We start from the raw sequence: 24,070 nt of genomic DNA, 5'->3' as shown, positions 1-24,070 counted from the left end.
AAGGTAAATGGGTTTAAGTGGCTTGCCCAAGGCCACACAGCTGGGGAATTATTAAGTGTCTGAGGTTACATTTGAACTCAGGTACTCCTGACTGCAGGGCCAGTGCTCTATCCACTGTGCCACCTAGCCACCCCTTTTCCTGATGTTTCTTACAGAAAAATAGTACTTCATCACATTCATATATCACAAACCCCAACTGATGGGCATCCTTCTCAGTTTTCAATTCTTTTCCACTACAAAAAGAGCTGCTATAAATATTTTTGTACATGTGGGTCTTTTCCCCTTTTATTATGATCTCTTTTGGATACAGACCTAGTAGTGTTGCTAGATCAAAGGCTATGCATAGTTTATATTTTTTTCTTACATTATTGTAACTGTTCCAAGTAGCTCTTCCCTTCCATCTCCCAGAGAGCTAACTGTGCTCTCGTATCTTTTTACTCAAGTGGTGGTGGTCTCAGATTTTGTTTATTTACTTTTTTTTTGCTTGTAGTTGTTCTTGAAATCATTTACATTGTTATAATTATTGTGTATATTATTTTCTTGGCTCTGTTTATTTCACTTTGCATCAATTCATTACGATCTGTCCATGCTTCTCTGTATTCATCACACATATAATTTCTTGCAGCACAGTAATATTCCATTATTTTTATGTACTACAATTTGTTTAGCAATTTCCCACTTGATGGGTATCTACTCTGCTTTCAGTTCTTCACTTTCACAAAAAGTGCTGCTATAAATATTTTGGAACATATTGAGGATTTCTTCATTTTGATGACTTCTTTGGGTATGGTCCCAGGAATGGAATCTGTGGTTTAAAGAGTTTGAACATTTTAGTCACATTATTTGCATAATTTCAAATTGTATCTTGTAATTCTTAGATACAGATCAGAATGGCTGGAGATAGCCCTGGATGCAATGGGAGACCTTAACCTTTTGCAGAAGAGAAAGTGAGCCTGGTGCCTTTGCACAGCCCTCTTTCACTTAGATCCAATTCACTTGCATGTCTTGGCATCACCTCTTTAATATCATAGTTCTCTTGGAGAATGAAGGACAAGTAACAACAATTATGTAATTCTTAGTATCATGTTGGTACCAGTTAAGGGATTATTGCCAAAGGATCTGACTAGGTCTTGTTCACTTTATTCATTGTCCATTGTTCGCATCATAGATATTTCTCCAAGCAAATACCTATTGTCTGTATAGTAGAACATCCCCTCTAAAAACTCAAGAATAAAAGAATCTCAAGACCTTTTGCCCCTTACATGGTCAGTGCATAGCACTTTGAGTTTAGCTGACATGTAATAAATTGAATTGAATGCATCAGTGTTATTTTAAAATGAAAAGAAAAATGGAGGGGGAGATTCTGCAGTGGTTATGAGGCCATTTCCATGCAACTGACTCACTAAATTCTCCAGGGGAATCATGTACTAATCCAGTTAGCTATCTCACAAATCTAACAATTTCTAGAGTACTGTTACATCAAACTTACTGCATGTATCATTGAGAGTGGTTTTGTGGCTACCTCCATACTACAGAAGATACTCCCTCTTGAAATAATGTTGTTCATAAAAATCTCCTTATAACGGCTGTTGGCTGTTTAAAGTCATCAAATTATAAATCAGCTTAGACATGAGTGGTCCATAACCAAAAAGTTTATAATGCTATTAATCTTTACCATTAGGGGAAATTTAAGTTATGTATACGATAGCAAAAACATTTTAAAACTCTGATCCAGAGCACTGTAATTATATCATGCAATGATGCTTTGATTGCCCATAACACTTAATTTATTGTGGACATAAGACCTAATGAACAAATATATTAAATACTCTCTAACTGGGCTAGGAAAAATGATAGCACAATCAGAAATGCAAGATCAGTCTTCCATCCTAATTAAGATGAAACATGTTGGAGAAAAATACCAATTAGTCATGTTCACCTTTATTACTCAGAAACTTATTTCTCCAGGTAATATTTTGTAATTACTACATAGTGTTTTCCATCCAGGATGTACTTTCTTTTCATGGGGCAATTCTTAACAAATTTGCAAGTAGTCACTCACCAATAACAAGTCATGGGTTAATCTACAAAATGGTTGTAGTGCAGAGGAAAGCAACATGTAGAGAGAAGACTACTTTCATTTAAAAAGATTGTTAGTGTGACTCCAGTTGGAGCAAAGATTATACTTATAAAAATTTCTAAAACTGCATTGCAACAGCCATTTGGGAAAGGACAAAACTTTAAAGACAAGAAAATAGAAAATAACAAAGCATTAAAAGCTAATTCTGCTAATCTTTTCAGATATACAAGGAAACTAGGCTTAAGCAAGTCCTAGATTTCCCCTTCATATCCTAACAGTATCTTTTCTTTCATATCTTGTTTCTAGAACCATCTTTTCCAAAAAATGTTTGGTCTCTAGTTATTCCTATTGAGTTAATTTAATTTCAGTTTGTAAAGTGGGTATTCTTAATCTTTTTTTTTTTTAAATAATCTATTTAGTAGTGTTGTAGCCCTCCAGTTTTCAGAAGGTATACCTTCTTTGACTGGTCCTCCAAATATTTCTTGCACAGGCATCATCACATGGTCTTAAAAGGATCTTATAAATATCCTATTTACTTTTCTTAGAGTTTTCTATATCAATAGGTCCCTACATTCTGACTTTTGGGTAGAGGTTCCCAAAATGGCCTCTTCTGAACTTTAGACTTTTGCAAAAACCTGGAAGTCTCAATGGTGCCAGCCCCTAAACATTCTTTTGCCTTTGATCTATTTATTTTTTTTCTCAGTTTTCATGAATGTGGTTTTAGGAATAGTTCTGTAATCTAGGTGAAAATTCTTATTTTTCCTCATTGTGTGAATAAGCACCTGATGATGACCCAAGGTCATAAAACCCAGACCACCATGTAGAGTTGGGACCTGAACGTTATTTTCAATTTAATTTCCTTGGTTATTTTTTTTGTTTTTACAGCACACTTATTGCTGAATAATCATCTCTTCTCTCCATCTATTGTACCTTCCTTTATAAAGATCTTTAAAAACCAAGGAAAATAAGGCTGCAGCAAGAAACAAATTCCAAAGTACTTCACAAAACCAATCAACACATAACCATATCTGCTAGCATATGCAACTATTTCATACTTATGGTCCTTTAGCTCTTTAATTAAAGGATTTGGATGCATTTTCTCATGTCTTTTGGAAGTCCAAATTTGGTCATTGAAAATTTATTATATTCAAATGTAGTATAATTATACCAAATTCAAGAATTTTACTGTTCTATTTATTTTGTAATCATTGTACATATTACTTTTACAATTCTATTTTCCTTTCTCTGCATCAGTTCATATAAGTCTACCATCCATCTCTGAATTCTTCATATAAAATTGTTTTTATATGTATCATCATGACATATTGTCTAGTAAAGTTCCATTAGATATTAGTTGATTGGTTTACCAATGGAAACCAGAATCTTCTAGAGACAAATGTCATTTGATGTCCCAAATTGCAGAAATACTTTCTAAAGAATGAGGAAATTAAAATTATGCTGTATCATTTAATAATTGATTCTATTCCCGGAAGTGGCTAGGTGGTGCAATGGATAGAGCACCCACCCTGGATTCAGGAGGACCCAAGTTCAAATATGACCTCAGACACTTAATAATTACCTAGCTGAGTGACCTTAAGTCACTTAACCCCCAAAATTGATTGATTCTATTCTATAATTGACCCTATTCCCCATTTATCAAACCCCATTTCTCAGTGAAATTCAAGAAAGACAATTCTATCTTTGTCTCTCTTTGTGAAATTAGGGAAGTTTTTATTTCCCCTCTTGGTGGAGCTCAGACTAGCTAATTCTGGTCTTCTAGCCAAGATTACCTTGCAAAGAAATCCCATAAAACAATTAACATTCCTTAATTGTCAGAGAGGGCTGTGATCAGTTGGAAGGTCAATCCTCTTTCCCCAACTGTAGCATTGTTGTAGCATTCCCCAACAATCTGTTTTTTCTCTCTTCTTTCCTGTATATTAATAAAAAGAAATTTTCTTTGCTGACTTTGTTGAGGTTCCTAGGGTGACCTACTTTGTTAGGAGTTATACTGTTTATTGTTAATAAACTGATCTTGCTCAGAGAACTACCTCAGTTTCCCTTTATTGCCTTTTATTCACTAGAAGAGAAAGAAAACACAAAGCAAAACAACAGACGGGTTAAAATTTACTAAGAGATAAAAAATAATGAAATAACTCTTACCATCCATATGTGAATTCATCCTAGGAATAGAATAATTTTATTGTAATATTCCTGATTTCTTTAAGATCTTTCCTTAATTATACCTATTATTAAAAGCTCCATGTTCCTTCTACAGACTAGCAGTAAGACGGAAAGCCTATGGATAAATTCTCAGTAGGGCATCTGGGCCACAGTATTTATTGATTCATGAGTCTTCTCAGAAGGGAGAAAACAATTATGTGCTGAAAAACACATTTTAATTTTTTTAATGGACTCATTAAACTTTAACACTTGAATAATAAATTAGAATGAAGTGGGACTGCCTGGAGGGATTTTTCTTTTTACCTACTACATTGATAATAACTATACTGAAGTTCAAACGTGGCTTGTCATCTCTGGGTGCTCATCATTTAGGGTCAAAAAGGAGCCTTCTCAGGCTCTCTGCCTTCTATCCTATTGAAAAAAAATCTGTACAGTGGTTGGGATCAGCTGAGAGAGGCTCTCCATTATATGAGGAGAATCTTATATTTTCAGACTATTGAGGAAGGACTCTAATTGACAGCACTTTAGTCTCTCAATCATAAATTAAAAGGTGATGTGGAAAGTGTTATATTGGGAGTCTGAAGACATTGCCATGTTCTACCAAGTGATAGCTCTGTGATTTTGGATGATGATAATCATAATATTGATATGGCACTTTAATATTTACAAATTCTTTCATATGATATCTCTTTTGATCCTCACAAGAACCCTGTGATAGGTGCTATTTTTATAGCCAATTTATAGATGAGAAAACTGAGACTGGGAGAGGTTATATGTATGGAATCATCCAATAAATATGAGGCAGGATTTGTACTCAAGTCTTCAAGACACCAGATCTGACTTTCTGATGTATTGTGCCACCTAACAGTCTAATCTCTTAAGCTCACTGACCAACTCTACTTCCTCATTGAGTATTATATAATGTTTGAATATGACAAAATAACATAAATATGCAAAATGGTACTAAGGGTATTACTAATTCTGGGCAATGGAGTTAGAAGTGATCAATAGCCTAGATTCAACTTCCTAGAAAATGACGAAATAGTCACTTTGAACCTGTTAAAGTTAATATGTCACTGTCACTCATGGAAATAAGGCCAAAAAATTAAGAGTATTTAGGTTATTTTCCCAATTAAGTTTTACTTAGTACTCATATGAATGAAATATAGAATTATAGCTGGAATTATAGAATTATAGAATTCATTTTATCTAACCCTCTAGATGTAACACCCTATTTACATCTAACACTGTGGCTAGTCAGGCTCTCAAAAAATAAATGTGAATAAGGTATACAACAAACAATTTTAATTTCATACTGTAAGAGAGTACTCAGTAAGAAAAAGTCAGAGAATAGTCACACTCAGGCAAGAGGCTGGTTCAGGAGCCTGTCTTGGTCTGCAACAGGCAGAATTAAATTGAAACCTCTCATGAGGCTTTTCTTGTTCTCTCATTATTAGTACTTTTCCCCTCTTTAAACTACTTTCTATATATTTTATTATATTTATAAACCTTTTGCATGCTGCTCGTGAAATGTACTTTAGCTATATTGACTTCCCATTGATGATGATGTTTGTCCTTCATTCTTGAAGACCACCATGCCATTAGTAAGATGTTGTTCTGACAAGCAAATTAATTGGAATTGGTCCTGTGCTGTCTGTCACCAGCCTCACTTGTCACCTCCAGAGCTAGCTGGGTTCAGTGGCCAGATATAAAACAGGAAGACTGAAGATGGCTCTGGATGGGAGGCAATCAGGGTTAAGTGACTTGCCCAGAGTCACTTCAGCTAGTAAATATCTGAGATCAGATTTGAACTCAGGTCCTCCTGACTCCAGGGCTGGTGCTTTATCCACTGTGCTACCTATCTGCCCACAACATCCCGTGAGTGGTAGTTAGATAGGTAGGGATTATGCAGGTAGAGCCAATTTGAATGAGGAGTTTAGGGAATTTAAAAAGAACATATATTGAGTTTCTCCTGTAGTAATGAGAGAGGGCTCCTTGTATAGGAAGGCCCATCAGTGCAGCATGGGCTATCCTTGTATAACTAGAAGGGAGTCATTAATATGTATTTCTAACCTCTCCTCCCCTACTCAGCTTCAATGAAGACTTTGATTCCTGCCAGGAAGGGAAGCAGGAGGTTGTGGCCAGAGACCACTCTGCTCTCCTTAGAGAGAAGGTACTGGAGTTTTGCTCCCTTAAATATTGTTAGATCAGGTTTGAGCTAATTTTTGATAATTTTTGTCATTTCTGAGGTGGAGGAAGAAGGAAGACCCCTAAACTCTAGATCCAAGTCTTGATTCTTTTCCTTTCAAATACTACTTCCATAATAAGTACACAAATAACAAAAAAATCAATTTATCCAAATCAGATCAAAACAGAAAACAGAGAAAGTAGATAGGATAATGTATGCTAAATAATGAATAATAAAAGAACTCTGGCAACTCACATCAGTCAAGAGGAAAGGGTCCTGGATATCTCACCCAATGGGAAACTTAGTATTTAGTTAAGCAAGCTGTGAATAGGAATGTGGTGGAGACTGGCAGCTCCTCTCAAAATTTCCCAAGACTTTTCCTTCCACAACTGAAAGATGCTTTTCTCTTGAAGCTACAAGTCAAGACTTGCTGCTTGAAGAATCTCCCCAGAGAGCCTAAAGGTGGACTCTAGCTTTTAGAGTCCCCAAAGGGGGACTGCCTGAGAACTGAAGCTCTCTTCATCAGTTATGTTCCTCTCCTAACACAAGGTGGGACTTTTATGTCTGACTTTTGTGACCACACTTGGAATTTTCTTGGCCAGGATACTGGAGTGGTTTGCCATTTCCTTCTCCAACTCACTATCAGATGAGAAAACTGAGGCAAACGGGGTTAAATGTCTTTTTCAGATTTTAATTCGAGATTAGTGTTCCTGACTGTAGACCTGGCACTCTATCTACTGTGCAGCCTGTCTTCCACCAATAAGGAGAAAGTCTTACTAACAATGGACTTTGAGACGGGCGCCCATTGGAATTTCTTCATTTGGTAGCAAAGATTTCCCCAGATGAGTGATTATGTGATAACCAAGGAGGGGAAAAAACTCACCCACAATAGTTTTCCTAAGGAAATTCATTAAAGGATATCCACTATAGCTAATTGGAGATAAAACTGGGATATTATGACCTTCCATAGATTGAGCATATAGATTGAGGAGATGGAATGATAGTATTCCAGATTTTGGTGGAATGACTACTTCAAAGATGGCTTCCCAGTTTTCCTTTTTTTTTTTTTTTTTTTGCTTAATAGATATCCCATGCTAATAGGTTTTAGAAATGCTCCCTCTTTTTCAATAGTTCCAGGACAGTGATAAAGGGGAATTAAGGTGCTATTTTCCAATTCCTCACTTCCAGACCCAAGTTTTGGGATCTTGAAGTGTAGAAATGTGTTGAAGGGAAGAGAATATGAGATTGGAATATTCAATTTTACATGATTTAGCTAAAAAAAGGGATATGGAAGTCTGTGAGCTCAGATGTTCACTTTATCTGTGAAGTTGTTTTTGGATAAAGAAGGGGAGACCTCAGCATGCATAAAGCAAGAGACAGTTTAACACTTGAAGAATTAATTGCCAATTAGCTGGCAAGTGCCAGGAGAATTACCTTGGATTGTTCTTTTAAGTAAGAGAGGTGTTTGTGTGTCCCCCCCCTTTTCTGGGAAAACACATGAAAAGCTTGTTTGGATTTCATGGGACAGGAAGGATAAGGTAATAAACTCATATTCAAGCAAACTATCAAGGTCTTGTTTATTAATATAATTTTGCTTAATTGGGTATATCCATGCATACCTTCTACAGGAGCTATTGAGAATTCATTTTCACTCCTCAGAATGAAGAAGGAAGCATTTGGAGTTAAAAAATTCTAAAAAGGGGAACCATGTCTTTGTACACATAATGAGAAAGAGTTAAAGAGTGACAAGGATTAGACATTATGGGAATTATTGTGGAAATTGAAAATGATTTTTGGCTATGAGCAGAGCTGAGGTCCAGTATATTGTGACTTGAGACTTAAAATACTTGCTTCTCTTTAGGACTATATGTGATCAATATTTTCTATAAAAAGGAGCTTAATTTGAGCCAATGCTTCCCTTCACAAGACTGGTGCCTTGTATTCCAAGGAAATTCATGTTTCAGTGATGAAATAGAAATCGTAGGAACTGCTGTGAAAGTCTAGTTGTTTAGAAAAGCAAAAATCCATTTGTGGTTAAGCTAATTGCTGTGGAGAGAGTACTTACAATCATTTGCACCAAGATGAGACTAATCAGATTATGGTTTCAAATGAAAACCATTTTTCTAAATGAATTTTCTGAGATGGCCTAGGATGGGTGGTGATTGCTTTTCAATAGACTGTGGTTAGGATGTTCTAATATATTGTGCTATGGTGAAAAATTCCTTTTTAAATTGAATGACAGAGATTTGAATCTGAATTCTTTGGAACAAAGGAGGGGAAAGCCAAAGAAAGAAGAGGTTAGAATAAAGAAAAGTTATAGCCTTAATATTGAAGAGAAATCACTGAAGCATCCCAGCTTTAGCAGAAATTTAATTTATCAGATATTGGAATCATGTAGGTGACATAAAAATGTAATCCAGGATACAGAGTCCTTCCTCACTGTAGCCTGCTGGGTTATTTCTTTTTCTTCTCTCCCTTATAGGCAAAGTTCCAGTAAGAGCCTTCTGAGATAGAATAAAGAAAAGTGACTGAATTACTGGGACTGACTCTAATTCCTATGAGTTTTCCTTTGTTAACTGTTGTGAAGTGGTTGGGGTAAGAGAGGTCCTTGAGGAGACATTCTAAACATTCAGTGTCACCCAACCAAAAAAAATACAATTCAGTAACAGCAAATACAGCAGAAAATGGAGTCAGTTTTGCTGCTCCAAAAAATTCACTTTCTACATGTACAGAGAAGGTGTATGAAGGTTGAGCTAGTCTTTATTCTCTACATCATTAATTGGGAAGTATAAGAGTAGATAACTGTTGGGCCTCTATTGTGATAAAATGTAATATTTGGGAATTCTAAGCATTTTATATGAATGCTTTAATTACATGATATATATATATATATATATATATATAGTTGTTCTTTCTTTTTATTATTATTTCATTGATAGGAGGAGAAAAGGGTGTGGGAGGTTTGAGGGGGAAGCAGGACCAGGGCCCTTTACAAGTACAATGACTCTGCAATTAGGTTTTGGCCACAAGATTAAAGAGAGCAGAGGGTCTTCTTTTGTCTCATCAGTTTAGTCAGAGTGAGTGTTGTTGGTCAGTGTGATGGAGAGGTGGGCAGACATTATAGTGCCAGAGATATGGGGTTATGTGACTCTCTTATGAGCAAAGTGATCTGCTATTCTCTGGGCCCTTTTTGCTAGGAGAGGGAATCCCCTTTAATTAATGGAATCTGTAGTTTGGGTGGTACCTTGTTCATTCTTAGATGACTCGGTCCATGTAACTTCCAGGAGTGAAGATCCTCATTGAAACCCACTTAAATCTAAAAGAGCATCCCTTTCTTTTCCTGAACTCCCATTTCTGACTCAGTAGAATACCGAGTATTTTCAGTAGGGAATAGAGTATACTCAGTAGAGGAGTATATGAAAATTTCTCCAATCTCTCCTTCATAGTCAGGCTGAATTTGTTGAAAGGTGTTTTTCCTTCCAGAATGTGTGCTAGGCTGTATATTATTTCACTCTGATTAACCAGTTTTCTCACATTCTATTTTGGGGAGTAGGGGAGAAAAAGAATATAACAAAAACAAAACTAATGTTATAGATTTGTAAGAAAAAATAAATCATTTTTTTCCTGAGCATATCTTGGAGTCAAGACAACCTCTAATATCTTCTACATCTGTAATATTGTGAAATGAAATGATGTTCACACAACAGTGACCTGAGGCACTATAAAATCTTCAGCCATCATCAAACAGAGGTTCTATTATGTTCACTAGATTCTGTTGACTAAGACATTGAAATTACAAGGATTGGAATAAAGAATTTTCTATTTGAACTCTCAGTTACCTGGAAAAGTCAGAGCTCCCTGAGCTATTTCAGTGAAGAAGAGTATTCCTATAATATCGATGATGATGTTATCCTTCATTCTCAAAGAATACCATGACATCAAGGGAGGTGATGCCATGACAAGCATGTGAACTGGATTTTAGTGAGAGGTTTCTGTGCTAAGTCACCAAACTCACTTTCTCCTCCAGAACCAACTTAGTCCAGTGCCAGATATAATATTAAGGTGCTGGGGTAGGGATGGGAAGGCAGGGAAGGAGGCCTATCACCTCTCTCACTTTAAAGCAAAGCTAATCATTTTAGTCTTTGAGAAAAATGTAACATGCTCTTTTATACTTGTGTAGAATACCACAGAGAGATTTTTAGGTAGGCAAGTTTCCAAGGACAAACTGCATAGCTTTCTGGGAAAAGTAGTTTGGAGTTTTGGGCAGCTAGAAGGTACAGTGGATAAATTCCGAGTTCAAATGTGATCAGAGATATTTACTAGCTGTGTGATTCTGGGCAAGTCACTTAGGGTCCATCTGCCTCAGTTCCCTCAACTAGAAAATGAAGATAAAAAAAATTCTCCTAGGATTGTTGTAAGAATCAAATGAGATAATATTTGTAAAGCATTTAACATAGGGTCTGCTCATTATAAGTGCTATATAAATGTCAATTATTATTTTTTTTTGGAAATGCCACACAATTGGTGAAACAGACTGTGAGATTTGGCAACACTGTGAAGTTCATGGGTAAAGCATCTGAAGAAGGTGGCAGCTAAGTGGTGGCAAAACAGTTGCAGGGGTGGTAGAATATACCAAGACTTCCCTTCTGGGGCCAATGGGGTGAAGGAATAATGGTGATTATCAGATAGATATCCAGACTGTTCTTCCATCTTGGCAGCTTCGGTTTACGTCACAGATACCTTGCCAGGAATGGGGAGGAATTGAACTATTTCTAACCCCTTCCCTTTCCTCCCCCACATATTTGTTCATTGACAGCCATTTGTTTTGAATTTGTTTTCTTGTTTTATGCTGTTGTTTTCTGTATAATACTCTGCTTTAGAATTTTCATATAGATATTTCTAGTTTTCAAAATGTTTGTAAATTATCTCATTTGATCCTCAGAACAATACTATAAGCAGATACTGTTAATATTCATTTTACAGATAAGGAAACTGAAGCTAAAAGAGGTTAAGTGACTTGCCTAGAGTCACACAGTCGCACAGTCAGTAAACTTCTGAGGGAGAGTTGGAATTCAGCTTTTCCTGCCTTGGATTTAGCATCCCATCCACTGAGCTACCTAGCTGCCTCTCTGACATATTGATGTGTGCCCTTTTTTCCTCTAAAAGTTTGGTTGTTTGAACAATGTATTTGTATATACTTTACATACTTTTATATATATATATGTGTGTGTGTATATATATATATATATATATATATATACATATACACACATACTTTATATACTTGTATCTCTCTCTTGGGTTTGAGAGTTCAGAAGTCATAGATTGGTGGCATAGGATTATCTATAATGTGTACAAGTGTGATTCCAGTGTTAATGGGGGAGTGGAGTGGAGTGGGAATCTATATGCCCTTTGGAGGCTTAATGAGCTATTGTTCAGTTTTTGGAGGAACTGCTTTACTTCTTGTGGTTTATTTAAGGCAATATGGTGGATGCTCTCTTTCTTTTCAAGAGTTTTCTTTTCTTTTTCTCTGTATATTCTTATGTGGTGCAGAAAGGGGATGAAGGGATTTTTCTGTTTATTAACTCTTTGTTCCCCTTCTTAACCCAACATTTTGTGGCTGCTAACAGGAGAAACACATGGCAAACTGCAAATATTTGCCAATGTGATCTAAGAGGGGAGATTATGGAGTCTGGATTCTTGGTTATATTCTGCCTGTTTCCTTTTCCAAGGATTAGATTTCATGAGAATGAATTTTCCTTCCCTAAAATATGGTGGTAGTTAGAGAATCAATAGAATTCCTGTAGAAGTGCATGATAGAAGAAGAGGTCCTAAGAATAAAGATGCTGAGAATGGACTTTCCTGGCTTTGAATGAACCGAGAATGACTGGGGAAAAAGAATTGGTTACCTTGTAGGTAATTAATTTCAAGATGAAAATTCTCAGGATGGAGAGTTCTTGAGTCTGAGTATTTTAACCACCATACTAGCTTTTGGGAGAAGGAAGACTATCACTAACAAAGGATAACTATGCGTTCTAAGGAATAAAGTCATGCCATGAAGAATGAAGAGGACAAGCAATCTGGACCTTGAATACCCTGCTATTGCTATAAATTACTGAAACAATGCAAGGCCAATGGCAGTACCCCCTCCCCATTTCTTTGTTTAACTGATAATTTTCTTTTCCTTTATTTTGAATCTTTAAGAATTAAGGTTCACAACAGCTACCCTGACTTTTCTAGATACAGGTTTAGACATGTCCCCAAGTACTTCTAAGACAGAGGAAAAAGGAGTTCTTTGTGGCAAATTGTCTCTTGAATGTATACAGAATTCCTTCTGAACAGACAATATGGTTGCTCTTCAACCCTCTGTAAAAATTCTTTAGATATTACTGGGACCAAAAAAGGAGTCTGAAGATAGGAGGTGTGGGGAATGGGAGGCTCTGATCATGGGCTTGAATGAGAAGGACTACTGTCTATAGAGTTCATTTGTGGACAGTTTGGTGGGGTGGGCAAAGAGAACATCAAGAAGTAACTGATTGGGGGTGGCTAGGTGGTTCAGTGGATAGAGCACCAGCCCTGGAGTCAGGAGTACCTGAGTTCAAATCTGACCTCAGACACTTAATAATTATCTAGCTGTGTCTAGCTGTGTGGCCTTGGGTAAGCCACTTAACCCCATTTGCCTTGTAAATACTTAACCCCCCCCCCCAAAAAAAAGAAGTAACTGATCAATAATGATTTGAGTATCCAGTGTGTGGCTATATGCCTAATAATATCTACTTTGGAGAACAATTTCTTTCCCTTAGGGTATGCCTAGAAAGGAGTTTAATTATTGAAAGGCAGCAAAGACGTAATAGATGCTAAAGCATCTTATTTCCCTCTCATATTTATAAATGTGCCATTCTGATCTGTTAATTATCTTAGTTCCTATTCTAAACTCCATATTTTATCAGGTCTGTCTTGGAATTCTCTCCCCCATACTGTCAATTGAGGACCTTGCTCCTTCTACACTAAAAAAAGAAAACCCTTCAAGAGCTCCTTCTCTCCTCCTCTCCTTTTCTCTCATTCATCCAATGATACACAAAGGATTCCATAAATGTTAATATCTATGGAATTTTTAGATATGCTGCTTACCTGCAAAGGATTATATTTTAATGAAGGACACAGCATATAAAAGGATTCTAGAAGTAACAATACTAGATTGTATCCTAAAGAAATAAAAAAATGGGAAAAATGTGACCTGTTCAAAAATATTTGTAACAGTTCTTTATCTCATGGCATAGAACTGGAAATTGAGGGGATGCCCATCAAATGGGGAATGGCTCAACAAGTTATGACTTTAGAGATGCATAGAAGACTTGCACAAACTTATATTCAGCGAAATGAGCAAAACCAAGAGATATTTGTATACATTAACAACAGATAAACTATGATGAATGTAGTTCCTCTCAGTAGTTCAGAGATCAAGGATTACCCTGAAAGACCTGCTGCGGACGTCATCCACATTCAGAGAAAAAACTGAATAAAGTCTGAATAAAGAGCACTTTTTAAAGCTTCTTTTGTTCTTCCTTCTCATGTTTTTTTCTTTCCCCTTAGTTCTAATATGGAAATTTGTCAAACAGAAAATTTTTTATCTACAACTTTTAATGAAATGTTTGCTGCCTTGGCCTCCCCAATTTTTTTTAAACCTTCTTGGGGAATTCAACTAATTTAGTTCTTTATATGTTTCTGTGTCTATGCTTTCTTTCTATCTCTATATGTCTGTGTGTCTTTCTATCTATCTTACTTTGTGAAATTAAGGTGAGTTGAGGGCCTTAGAGACCCTTTTATTATATTTGGAAGAAGTTTAGATATTCAAATAACATGAATATATTTAGAATTTCGGAGTACTCTGGGTGGTATCAAATGAACTAGAGATAGTGACTTTCTTATGTCAAGCTACTAGGATTGCCCATGGTCCATTTGAACCCAAACTTTTGGGGAGCCAGGGGTCATGAATTTTTTAAACATTGTACTTTTTAATTTTTATTTTTAATGTGTACTTTATTAATTTTATTTTTAAAGTCCTCTTTTCCACATGTTCTCAACTTCAAAACTATACGTAGAACTGTAAATCCAATTGAATATAAACTTTTTGAAGGTAGAGGATGTATAATTTTTTTGTGCCAACTATACACATATATGTATATATATATAGTAACATAAGTTTTGTAATCCTGTGAAGTAAGTGCTGTAATTATCACTATTTTACAGACAAGTTATGACTGAAGCAAGATTAAATGACTTGTCCAAAGTCAAAGCTATTGAGTATCTTGGGCAAGATTTAAACTTGTCTTTCTGACACCAAATCCCACTGTTTATACACTACTTCCTATGGCTATTTCCTATCATAGACAGGGTGAGTTAATATTATAGGAACCAGGAAACATAATAATATAATAGTGTTGGTGAATTTTATGGTGGAGTCCCTTAGCTGAGGGACTGTTATTCAGGGCATGCCTGTAATTAAAGCAAACAAAATCCTTGCTTGACTTCATCATATGCACTGAGTGAGGTTGTCACAGCACTCACTAATTTTAAGGAATTAGTCATAAAGTCAAGAATAGTCTGAATATTTTATAGAAGGACAAAAGAGCTGAGGGAAAAAATAAATTGTGTGGGAAAGAAGGAGCTGAGCCCACCTGTCTTCTTTATAAAGGAACATGGTGATATACTGTGGTCCCAAATTTAGTTAAAGTGAAATTTAAAAAAAATAGAACTCTAAATTCTTGTGATATTTTTAGACAATCAAAATGTTATCATTCTCTTCATCATTTGGAGATACAACTGTGGGGAGCTAAGGATGGAGAACCAGGAGCTGAAACTGCCAGGGGTAATAGAATTCAGCAGTGTAATCCCATCATTCTCTAGTGTAGAGAATATAATAAATTAGAGTAATGAAAAGTTCACTGAAATGATTTAAATCAATGCTATTGCTTGAATAAAACTGGGGGCCACTAAATAATACAAAAGGAAATCCCATTATTGTAATATTAACTTAGTTTCAAAATGTCATATTATCTATGTTTTATTGTATAGATTTTTTGTTAATTACTTCGCAATTATAGCTGAATTTGGTTTCAATGACTCAAGGGCTATGTGTTGGACACTTGTGATTTACACTACTTTAGCTTGTTATCCCCAAGATCTCTTCCAGAGCAAGTAAGATTGCTGTCAGAGGGGTAAGAGAAATAAGTGAAAGGGGGATAATTACCCATTTAATGTATATTTTAATGAGAAATTTTTAATTACAAACTTAATTTGTAAACACTTTCTAAGGATAGGCTGGACAGGTTAAAATAAAAAGAAAATGGGGGTGGGGAGATGTGCTGATTTTCCCTCAACCTGGTCAATGAATTTGTTTTAAAGGTATTCTTTAATCATTGCTATTATTTTGGAAGTCCTTTTTCCTGCCTGTTGTTAACTTCATAGCAAAGACTTAGAATGGCGATTTCCCATAGATTAATGTAAACTTCTTGAGGAAAGAGAATTGCTTCATTTTTATTTTTGGATAATCAGCAACAAACACAGAGCTATGCAAGTGGCAGCTATTTAGTAAATGTTTGATGAATTGTATTTTACTTTAAAGCTTCACTCAGTACACTGTTAGAGACAATGTTACTTGGGAGATGATTAATTAGGCTGTGTTTGAAGTTGTAATATATCACTGTGTTTTTGCTTCAAGTTTGCTTCCTCTAAACTACAAATGTAAAGATTTTTAAAATTCCCTTATAACATTTTCAACAGATAGAGTCTCCACTCTTATTAATAATTGCCCAGACAGGGGGGCGGCTAGGTGGCACAGTGGATAAAGCACCAGCCCTGGAGTCAGGAGGACCTGAGTTCAAATGCAGTCTCAGACACTTAATAATTACCTAGCTGTGTGGCCTTGGGCAGGCCACTTAACCCCATTTGCCTTGCAAAAAACCTAAAAAAAAATTGTCCAGACAAAGCTGTTTGGCCAGGAGTTATTTTTCTCCTTTATGAATCATAGGGCACTCAGAGAATAGTTCCTAGGAGTCTCTGGCTCTGTCCCTTTCCAACCTGCAATGATTTCCATAATAGGTCCCAGATGATCCAGGGGAAGCTGGAGATTTTAAGGCAAATGGACAAAGAGTAGGACCACCCTTCTGAGCCTCAAGATAATGTGGAAGGAGCTTCCATGCTTACCTAGGAGTAGGAGAATTAGGAGGCAAATGGAACTGACTCACCCTGAGCTAATATGGTATAGAAAATAAATTCATTTGAGTATCCAGGGTCACCTGAAGAGATTGAAGTTCTGGAAAAAGGTAAAAAAAAATCACTGAAGGTTAGAGGCACTCTGGTCTCGAGACAAGAAAGAGTTCTATGGACTAACTACTTTAGAACTGGATCCTTCAAGAGGAAGTAGCAAATACCATTTGGCTAGAAAGTTGAATTGTGGAGGGAGAGGATCACACTGTGGGGGCAGAGACAATAGCTAGGGCAAGGAGACTCATGCTAGCTGGGAGAAAGAAGGGTAGAAGAATACTATAACAAAAAAAGAAGGGAAATAAAGTAATGGATGTGCCACAGAAAAATGATGTTTTAAACATTTTTTTATTTAAAGCAATGGGGTTGAGTGACTTGCCCAAGGTCACACAGCTAGGCAATTAAGTGTCTAAGGTGGGATTTGAACTCAAGTCCTCCTGATTCCAGGGCTGGTATTCTATCCACTGTGCCACCTAGTTGCCACCCCCACCCAATGATGTTCTTGAAAGAACTATGTGTGGTATGCTTTAGGATAGACTTCAAGGAGGAGGTGATATTTGAATTGAGTTACAAAAATTATAATGGCCTCACTGTGGCTTTTCCTTATTAGATACCATCTCATCTTGAATACTCTGCAAGTCTTACAAATTGTGCCATTTTTTCTAGGGTCCTCTTTGGTTCCTTGCCAAAATCTGATAAATAATTTACCCTGGATGCATTTGAGTTATTGTTTATGATTTTTACTTTATTCTGTAGAGTTGAATGTATAGAATAACAAAATATCATTCTTTCCCTCTTTTCTCACCTTCCTTCTTTCTTTCTTTTCTTTCCTTTTGCTTGCAGCCATTCTATGCATCAATAACTTAAAGGACTTGTCTGTAATGAAGCCTGGCTCCCTTTCTTGGCCTGTACGTGTTTGGTTTTATGTGCACTCCCTATTTCCTTTTATGGCTTACCTCTGCTACATGCATCTTCATAAAACTTCATTTTACATGTGTCAGCCCAGTTAGCTTAAAGGTGTAAGGCCCTTACCTTCAGTGATGAAACTTTTATTGTTCTTTTCCCTTGATTTCAGTTGGCAGAATTAGAATGTTTTTCTATTCCATACTTACATTCAAATTCTCCCTAGTTCAACTAGCCCAGAAAGGGATGAGGAAAGGGGAAAAAATATGGATAATTGGAAAAATCCCCTCATTTTCAGTATGAACTACATCTCCCATAACCTGTTCACAGGGATGTGGTGTGAAGGAGTAGCAGGTGAGACAGAGCTGAGCCTCACCTCTGATAGCGAAAGGGTGAGCTCATATACCTTGTAATTGGATGCCAGGTGTATGGATAAGGAACAGAAGGACTAATTTGAGCTTTCCTTCATTTGATTTCCCTGGTCTAACATTCCCCTCCCCCCCTTCAAGTACTATGTGTAATGATATGGTTTAAAAAGAGGGGAAGAGGAAGTGAAGGAGGAGGAGAAATAGGAAGAGGGAGGAGAAGGAGAGAGAGAAAGAGAAGAGGAAGAAGAGGGAGGAGGAGAAAGAAGGAGGAGGAAGAAGAGAAGAAATAACTTGATTTTCGACAAGTGAGGTTTAATAAGTCCAGAAAAAGGAAGTGATTTCTAATTCAATGCCAGACTGTAGGGAAATTTTTTTTTGGGGGGTAAAATCTAAACTCTATTTAACCATTAAAATGAAAATCATAAATTTACAGAAAGGAACCTTGAAAATCATCTAGTTAAATCTTATTTTTAGGTGAGAAAATTAGGTGAAGTTTTCACTTTTAGAGTCAGATTTATAAGATGATATGATTTTAGAGGATGACCTCATTTCTTCATAGGTAGCTCCTTGTTGATCTTAAAATTCCTTTTAAAAAGGACAAAATCTTTCATTCAAAGTTAGAGATGAAGTGTTTAAAATGCAAAAGTCTGGTTGAGGCACCAACATATTCCTAGTAAAGTAGGTTGTATTAATTGACAAGTATAAATGACTCCCTCAGTTTCCTCATCTGTAAAATGGGAATAAATTACCTAATTTCCAGGGATGTTGGATCAAATGAGGATGATAAATGTAAAAGCTCTTTGCAAACATTAAAGCAGTGGGTAAATATTATTATTATTACTATTAATTTTGATCGAGGATGTCTGTTAGAGAGAAGGAAGACGCAGTGCTTGAAAGAAGAGGTATATCCACTACTAAATGAGAGTTGGGGATGCAGGACACTGGAGACTAATTTTGTCTAGTCACCCTCTTGTAGAGAGCTAGACCTGGTTTCCTTCAACAACATGTGGAAAAATAGAAGATGTTTATGAAAGCATTTTAATTCTCTATAGTTATGCATGTTAACAACCTGATAGGAGCCATAAGGACAGGGACTATAATTCCCCAAACCAAGTCAATTTGCATGCTCTGATAAATTAATGAATAAAAATACATTTAATAAGGACTTACTCTATGTCATACTATGCTAAAATTCTGGGACTGCAGAAGGCAAAATATATTCCTTGACCTCAAGAAATTTGCAATTTAATTGGGGGAGTGGGGAGAAAGCAGTATCAGAGAGTGCAGCAGCAATGTGGATGTCAAGGTCTCTGTTTTCAAGAGTGCTGAAGGAAGGAGGCAAAGCCTGATAGTCTTGATGGTAGAGTGGCAAAGTTGTGTCTTTTTTGTATATATATATACATATATATATATATATATATATATATATATATATATATATATATAAAGATTCCTTCTTTGCATGTATAAATTTTGGTATTAGAATGCAAGCCTCTTGACAGAGGGAACTATTTCATTTGTATCCCTAGTATAGTTCCCAACAAAAATCAGGTTAAAAGATACTTAATAGATACTTGTTCATTAATTGATTGGTGAGAGTCTAGACACAGAGACAAAACAATAAAACAAGTGAAATAATTTCTGGCTGTACATTTGTATATGTAGCTAATTTTTTTTAACCAACCAAGGGACTTTGTGCTTTTAGAGTTCAGGGGATAGAGAGATGTCATTGAGTGGCTGGCAAAAGATCTCTGATAAAGATGGAACTTGACTTGGACTTGGAAAAAATGCAGGGCTCAAGAGAGGAGCCAGTAACTAAGAAATACATTCCTGCTCACCACCATTAGTCACCCTGGGCTGGCTATCTGTGGATATCACCAAGGCTGAATGTATTATGTAGACTTGATGGAAGGGTATATTAGGAAACTAACAGGAGAGAGGTGAGGTATATAAATTTGACCAGGAATGCTGGAAAATGACTGGGGAAATGAGCAATCCATTTTAACAATGGTGTTCCTGAGAAATTCTAATTAGTGGCAGCAATTGGATTCTGTAATTTTTTTCCTCCTGTGCAGTCCCAACAACAGCAACACAAAACCAATTAACTTCCTTATTGCATCTATACATTATTGTGTGTACAGGCTATAAGTGAGAGAAGTCATTTCCATTCTAACTTGCCTTTTGGCCTTTAATGGAAAATCAATTAGTTTCAGCTTATTAAACTATTAGTGCATATAGGATACCAACCTACATTCTCTCTTTTTTTTTGCTTCCCTCCTTTCCCCTCCCCCCCAACAATAAAGGAAGGAAAGAGTCTCCTGACTTTAGAAATGCTAAAATGAAAGCTGTCAATAGACCAATGAATGGATTAAATATAATTCAGAAGTCCTTTAGATCCCATGAGTATATTCTTATTCAGTTCTATGCCCAGGGACAATATATATATAAAAAAAAAAAAATAAGTCCAGTTCTCTTAAGCATTGCAGCATACCTACAATTGAAGGCTCTGTTTATTTTGTATTGTTCTCAGGAATAAATTGAGATATTTCAGGATAAGGTAATTCCCAGGAGTTTTCTGTAGCTGTATTGACCACTGCAGTCATAGGGAGCAACACAGCTCAAGGGAATATTTGGCACTATTTACCAATTTCGACATCTTTGCCCTGATGTCCTATTAGTACTTCCAACACTACATTTCCAGAATAGAATTCCTATTCTACTCCACCTCCCCCAAAACCTCTTACCACTATCCTTCCGGTCACAACTTTGGAGTCATCATTGATTCTTCCCTTTTCTTATCCTCTTCTATCCCATCAATTGCCAAGTCTTTTGTTATTATTAAATTTCTTACATTTATCCCCCTTTCACTATTATATTAGTTTCTAGTCCAGTAAAGTCTTTATCACTTATTGCTTGCTCTGTTGAAATTACCCCCTAATTACCCTCTCTCCCTCCATTGTTTTAGCTCTCTAAGCAATCCCTTGGCTGCCAAATTGTTATTTCTAAAACACACACACACACACACACACACACACACACATGCACGCACACGCACGCACACACATATAAATATATAACTCTGAAGGGCAGCTAGGTGGCATAGTGGATAGAACACAAGCCCTGGAGTCAGGATGACTTGAGTTCAAATTTGGTCTCAGATATTTGATACTTACTAGCTGTGTGACCTGGGCAAGTCATTTAACCCTGATTGCCTCACATCCAGGGTCATCTCCAGTCATCCTGATTCATAAATGTCCAGATGACTCCAGAGGAGAAAGTGAGCCTGGTGACTTAGCACAGCCTCACCTCGCACTCAAACTCAATTCATGTGATTGTCATGGCATCACCTCCCTGATGTCATAGTCTTCTCAAACAGCAGCAACAACAACATGACTATGACATCATTGTTTCCCTTTAGGATAGACTACAATTCTCTATTTACTCTGTATTCTGGCTCCTACCTTTCCAGAATTATTTCATGTTATTCCCCTTCTTGCATTCTCTGTTCCAGTCAAATTGGCCAGCGAGTCATTTCCTTGAACACAACATCTCTCACCTCTGTGTCTTTGAACAGGTGGTCTTATGTCTGGAGTGTACTGTATTTGCAGTTCCACCTCATAAAATCCCTATACTCTCTTCAAAATAGAACTTGGGCACCACCTTTTGTATGAGTCCTTTATTGATCCTCTCCAAGTGTTGACACTTTCTCTACTTCTTGAAATAACTTTATATTCCCTTGAATGTATTTTACATTTACATCTATATCTGTATCTCTCTCTCTCTCTCTCTCTCTCTCTGTCTGTATAAATATACATATATGTAGAAACTCCCTTGGAAGAATACAAGTTCCTTGATGTCAGGTACTGTTTTGTTTGTCTCTAGATCCCCAGCCTTGTGTATAGGAGACATTTGAGAAATATTTATTGCATGAGTTGCTGCTTATAAAGCTAGAAAGAGGGGAAGGCTAGAAAATTCCAGTAGGGAATAATCATAAACTTCTATAGATTCATTTCAGAGTGGCCTAGCATTCATGGCAAAGGTAAGGGCTCTTTATTTTTGTACTACTTATGCTAAAAAAAGTAAGTTGTTTAAGGTAACTAGCTATTACAGTGATAGTGACCATTCAAATAGAGAGGAAAGTTAAAATAGAGGGGATAGCTCCCCAAACCAAAAGAGGAAAAAAATTAACAATGACTTTGAAGATACCCTGAGAGGTTAGTGAAGAGTAGGGTGGGTGGTAGAGGTGCAGGAGTTGGAGGGGGCAGTTCTCTTGATGCTTTGGTGATGATATAACTGCTTCATTACACAGTGCTCTTCTCTCCCACTACACTTTGACACCACCCCAACTATACAGAAATTTTAAAAGTCCTTCCTGTGCTTTTTATGTCCTTACCCTTCTTGGTTGGAGAGCATCCTTTTAGTCATCCTATATATCTTAATGGTGACTGTCCCAATAATTCCTTGGGGAGAAGGAACACATGAAGGACTTGGAAAATATCCACCGAGGTTTGGGAAAGCCAGGGGTGACATACTACATGGAGGAGCCATATTAAGATGAGCAATTAGGGTGATTAATAAATGAGGAGGGTCTTTAAAATTAATGGCAGCCCTAAAATACCCAAGATGGGGAATTCATTCTTAAAGTGTCTTCTAAGAAGAAAAATGAAGCAAATAAATTTGGACAATTAGGAAGTAATGAAGACCCAGCAAGAAGAGCTTATTGCCAAAGGCAGATAAGAGAATTCTTGCTAGGTCTGAAGTGCTGTATATCAGCAGGACCAGATACATACATTTGAAGCATTAAGGGAATTGGCTCATGCACTTATTGAACCCTAGCAGTCATTTCTGAAACATCCCAGGGAATGTGCACAGAAAGAAAAACACCACTAATCTTTGGTAGTACTCAAGAAGAGAAATAAAGCCCACACATCAGAATTGTAGAAGAGGAAACATGCTACATCTGAAGTCTGAGAACTTGGCTTTACATCCTAGTATTTGCTATATGGGCTCAGGCAAGTCCTTTCACCTCTTTCTGCCTTGGTTTCCTCATCTGTAAAATTAGAGAACTGGACTACATGGACCCCCACACAAAGATAGAGGAGCATCTTTCCCTTCTTGGCCCAACAAAAACCAATTTCCTTTCTCTTTGGATATTGTACTTCCCCATATATTTGATGATTTTTCAATTTTAATATTTCCCTTTGGTTTCTATCCTCACCCAATCCTAAGACTTTGTCATATGGCTTAAACCTATTGCTTGTCCTGCTTAGTATTCTTACTGTTTCTCACAGTGGCACTAAAGAAAATGTTGAATGGAATGACCTATGTGTGTCTATCAATATTCTGACCTTAGGGAGGGTCCAGATCTCTTGGCATGTTGAGACCAGTTAGCCTCAGGTCAATGTAGGTTTTTATAGGGTCTGAGGATTTATGGATCCTATAAATGCAGTTGTGGGAAAACATGTCACACTAGCTCTATGACATCTATTTTTGGCTTTGGTCTCATCTGTAAAAATAAATATATAGATTAAAAAAAATCATGCATTGAACTACATGACCCCTCCCCCCAAATCCTCTCCAACTTTTACGATTCTGTAATTCCATGAAAGTGTTCAGGGTGGGTCATTTTCTTGATCTATACATGTGATTTACTCAGCACCCTTTTCTAGAGAAACCCCATCATTTCAGCTTATCTCTTGTTCAGGCTGTTACAGGTAATAAGAGAGGAAGCTAGAGGGTGCTCTGCTCTTAGTTTTGAGAATAGGAGAGCCTGGGTTGGGTTTGTTTTTCTCTGGGAAATAGGAGAGAGTACTTGGATTTAGGACTACCTATTTAAAATCACATCCTTATTTTGTAGGGCAGGGAGGAAAAAAAAAAAGATTTGGCCTAGGGGGAAGATCCTTTTATTCTTCTTCCTAGAACTGACTGTCCAGTTAAAGGGATAAAGCCTTCTGCTTAATCAAATCACTTATCTCCCGGGAAGCAGTTAGAGTGATAGGAGATTTGAAGGTGGATAGTTAGAAATTTAGCAAGTTTCATATCATTTGACAATTGGAAGACACCTTGAAATCATCTAGTCCAACA

The 24,070-nt window shown here is 36.7% G+C and overlaps 1 long non-coding RNA gene across 1 annotated transcript; it reads right to left on the bottom strand.

Annotated features, from left to right (window-relative positions):
• Positions 1-273: 273 nt before the first annotated feature.
• LOC141493737 (uncharacterized) lies at positions 274-23,389 on the bottom strand. The gene is made up of 3 exons (XR_012470308.1): positions 23,335-23,389; positions 3,871-4,010; positions 274-805 (listed from the first exon to the last, which is right to left on the bottom strand). It is a non-coding gene; the product is annotated as an uncharacterized LOC141493737 (long non-coding RNA).
• Between the last annotated feature and the right edge of the window lie 681 nt (positions 23,390-24,070).

Source organism: Macrotis lagotis, chromosome 7 (genome assembly GCF_037893015.1).
Source record: "Macrotis lagotis isolate mMagLag1 chromosome 7, bilby.v1.9.chrom.fasta, whole genome shotgun sequence".
Lineage (NCBI taxonomy): Eukaryota > Metazoa > Chordata > Mammalia > Peramelemorphia > Peramelidae > Macrotis > Macrotis lagotis.
The sequence above is the reverse complement of the archived record's forward strand: the minus strand, read 5'-3'. Positions and strand labels throughout refer to the sequence as shown.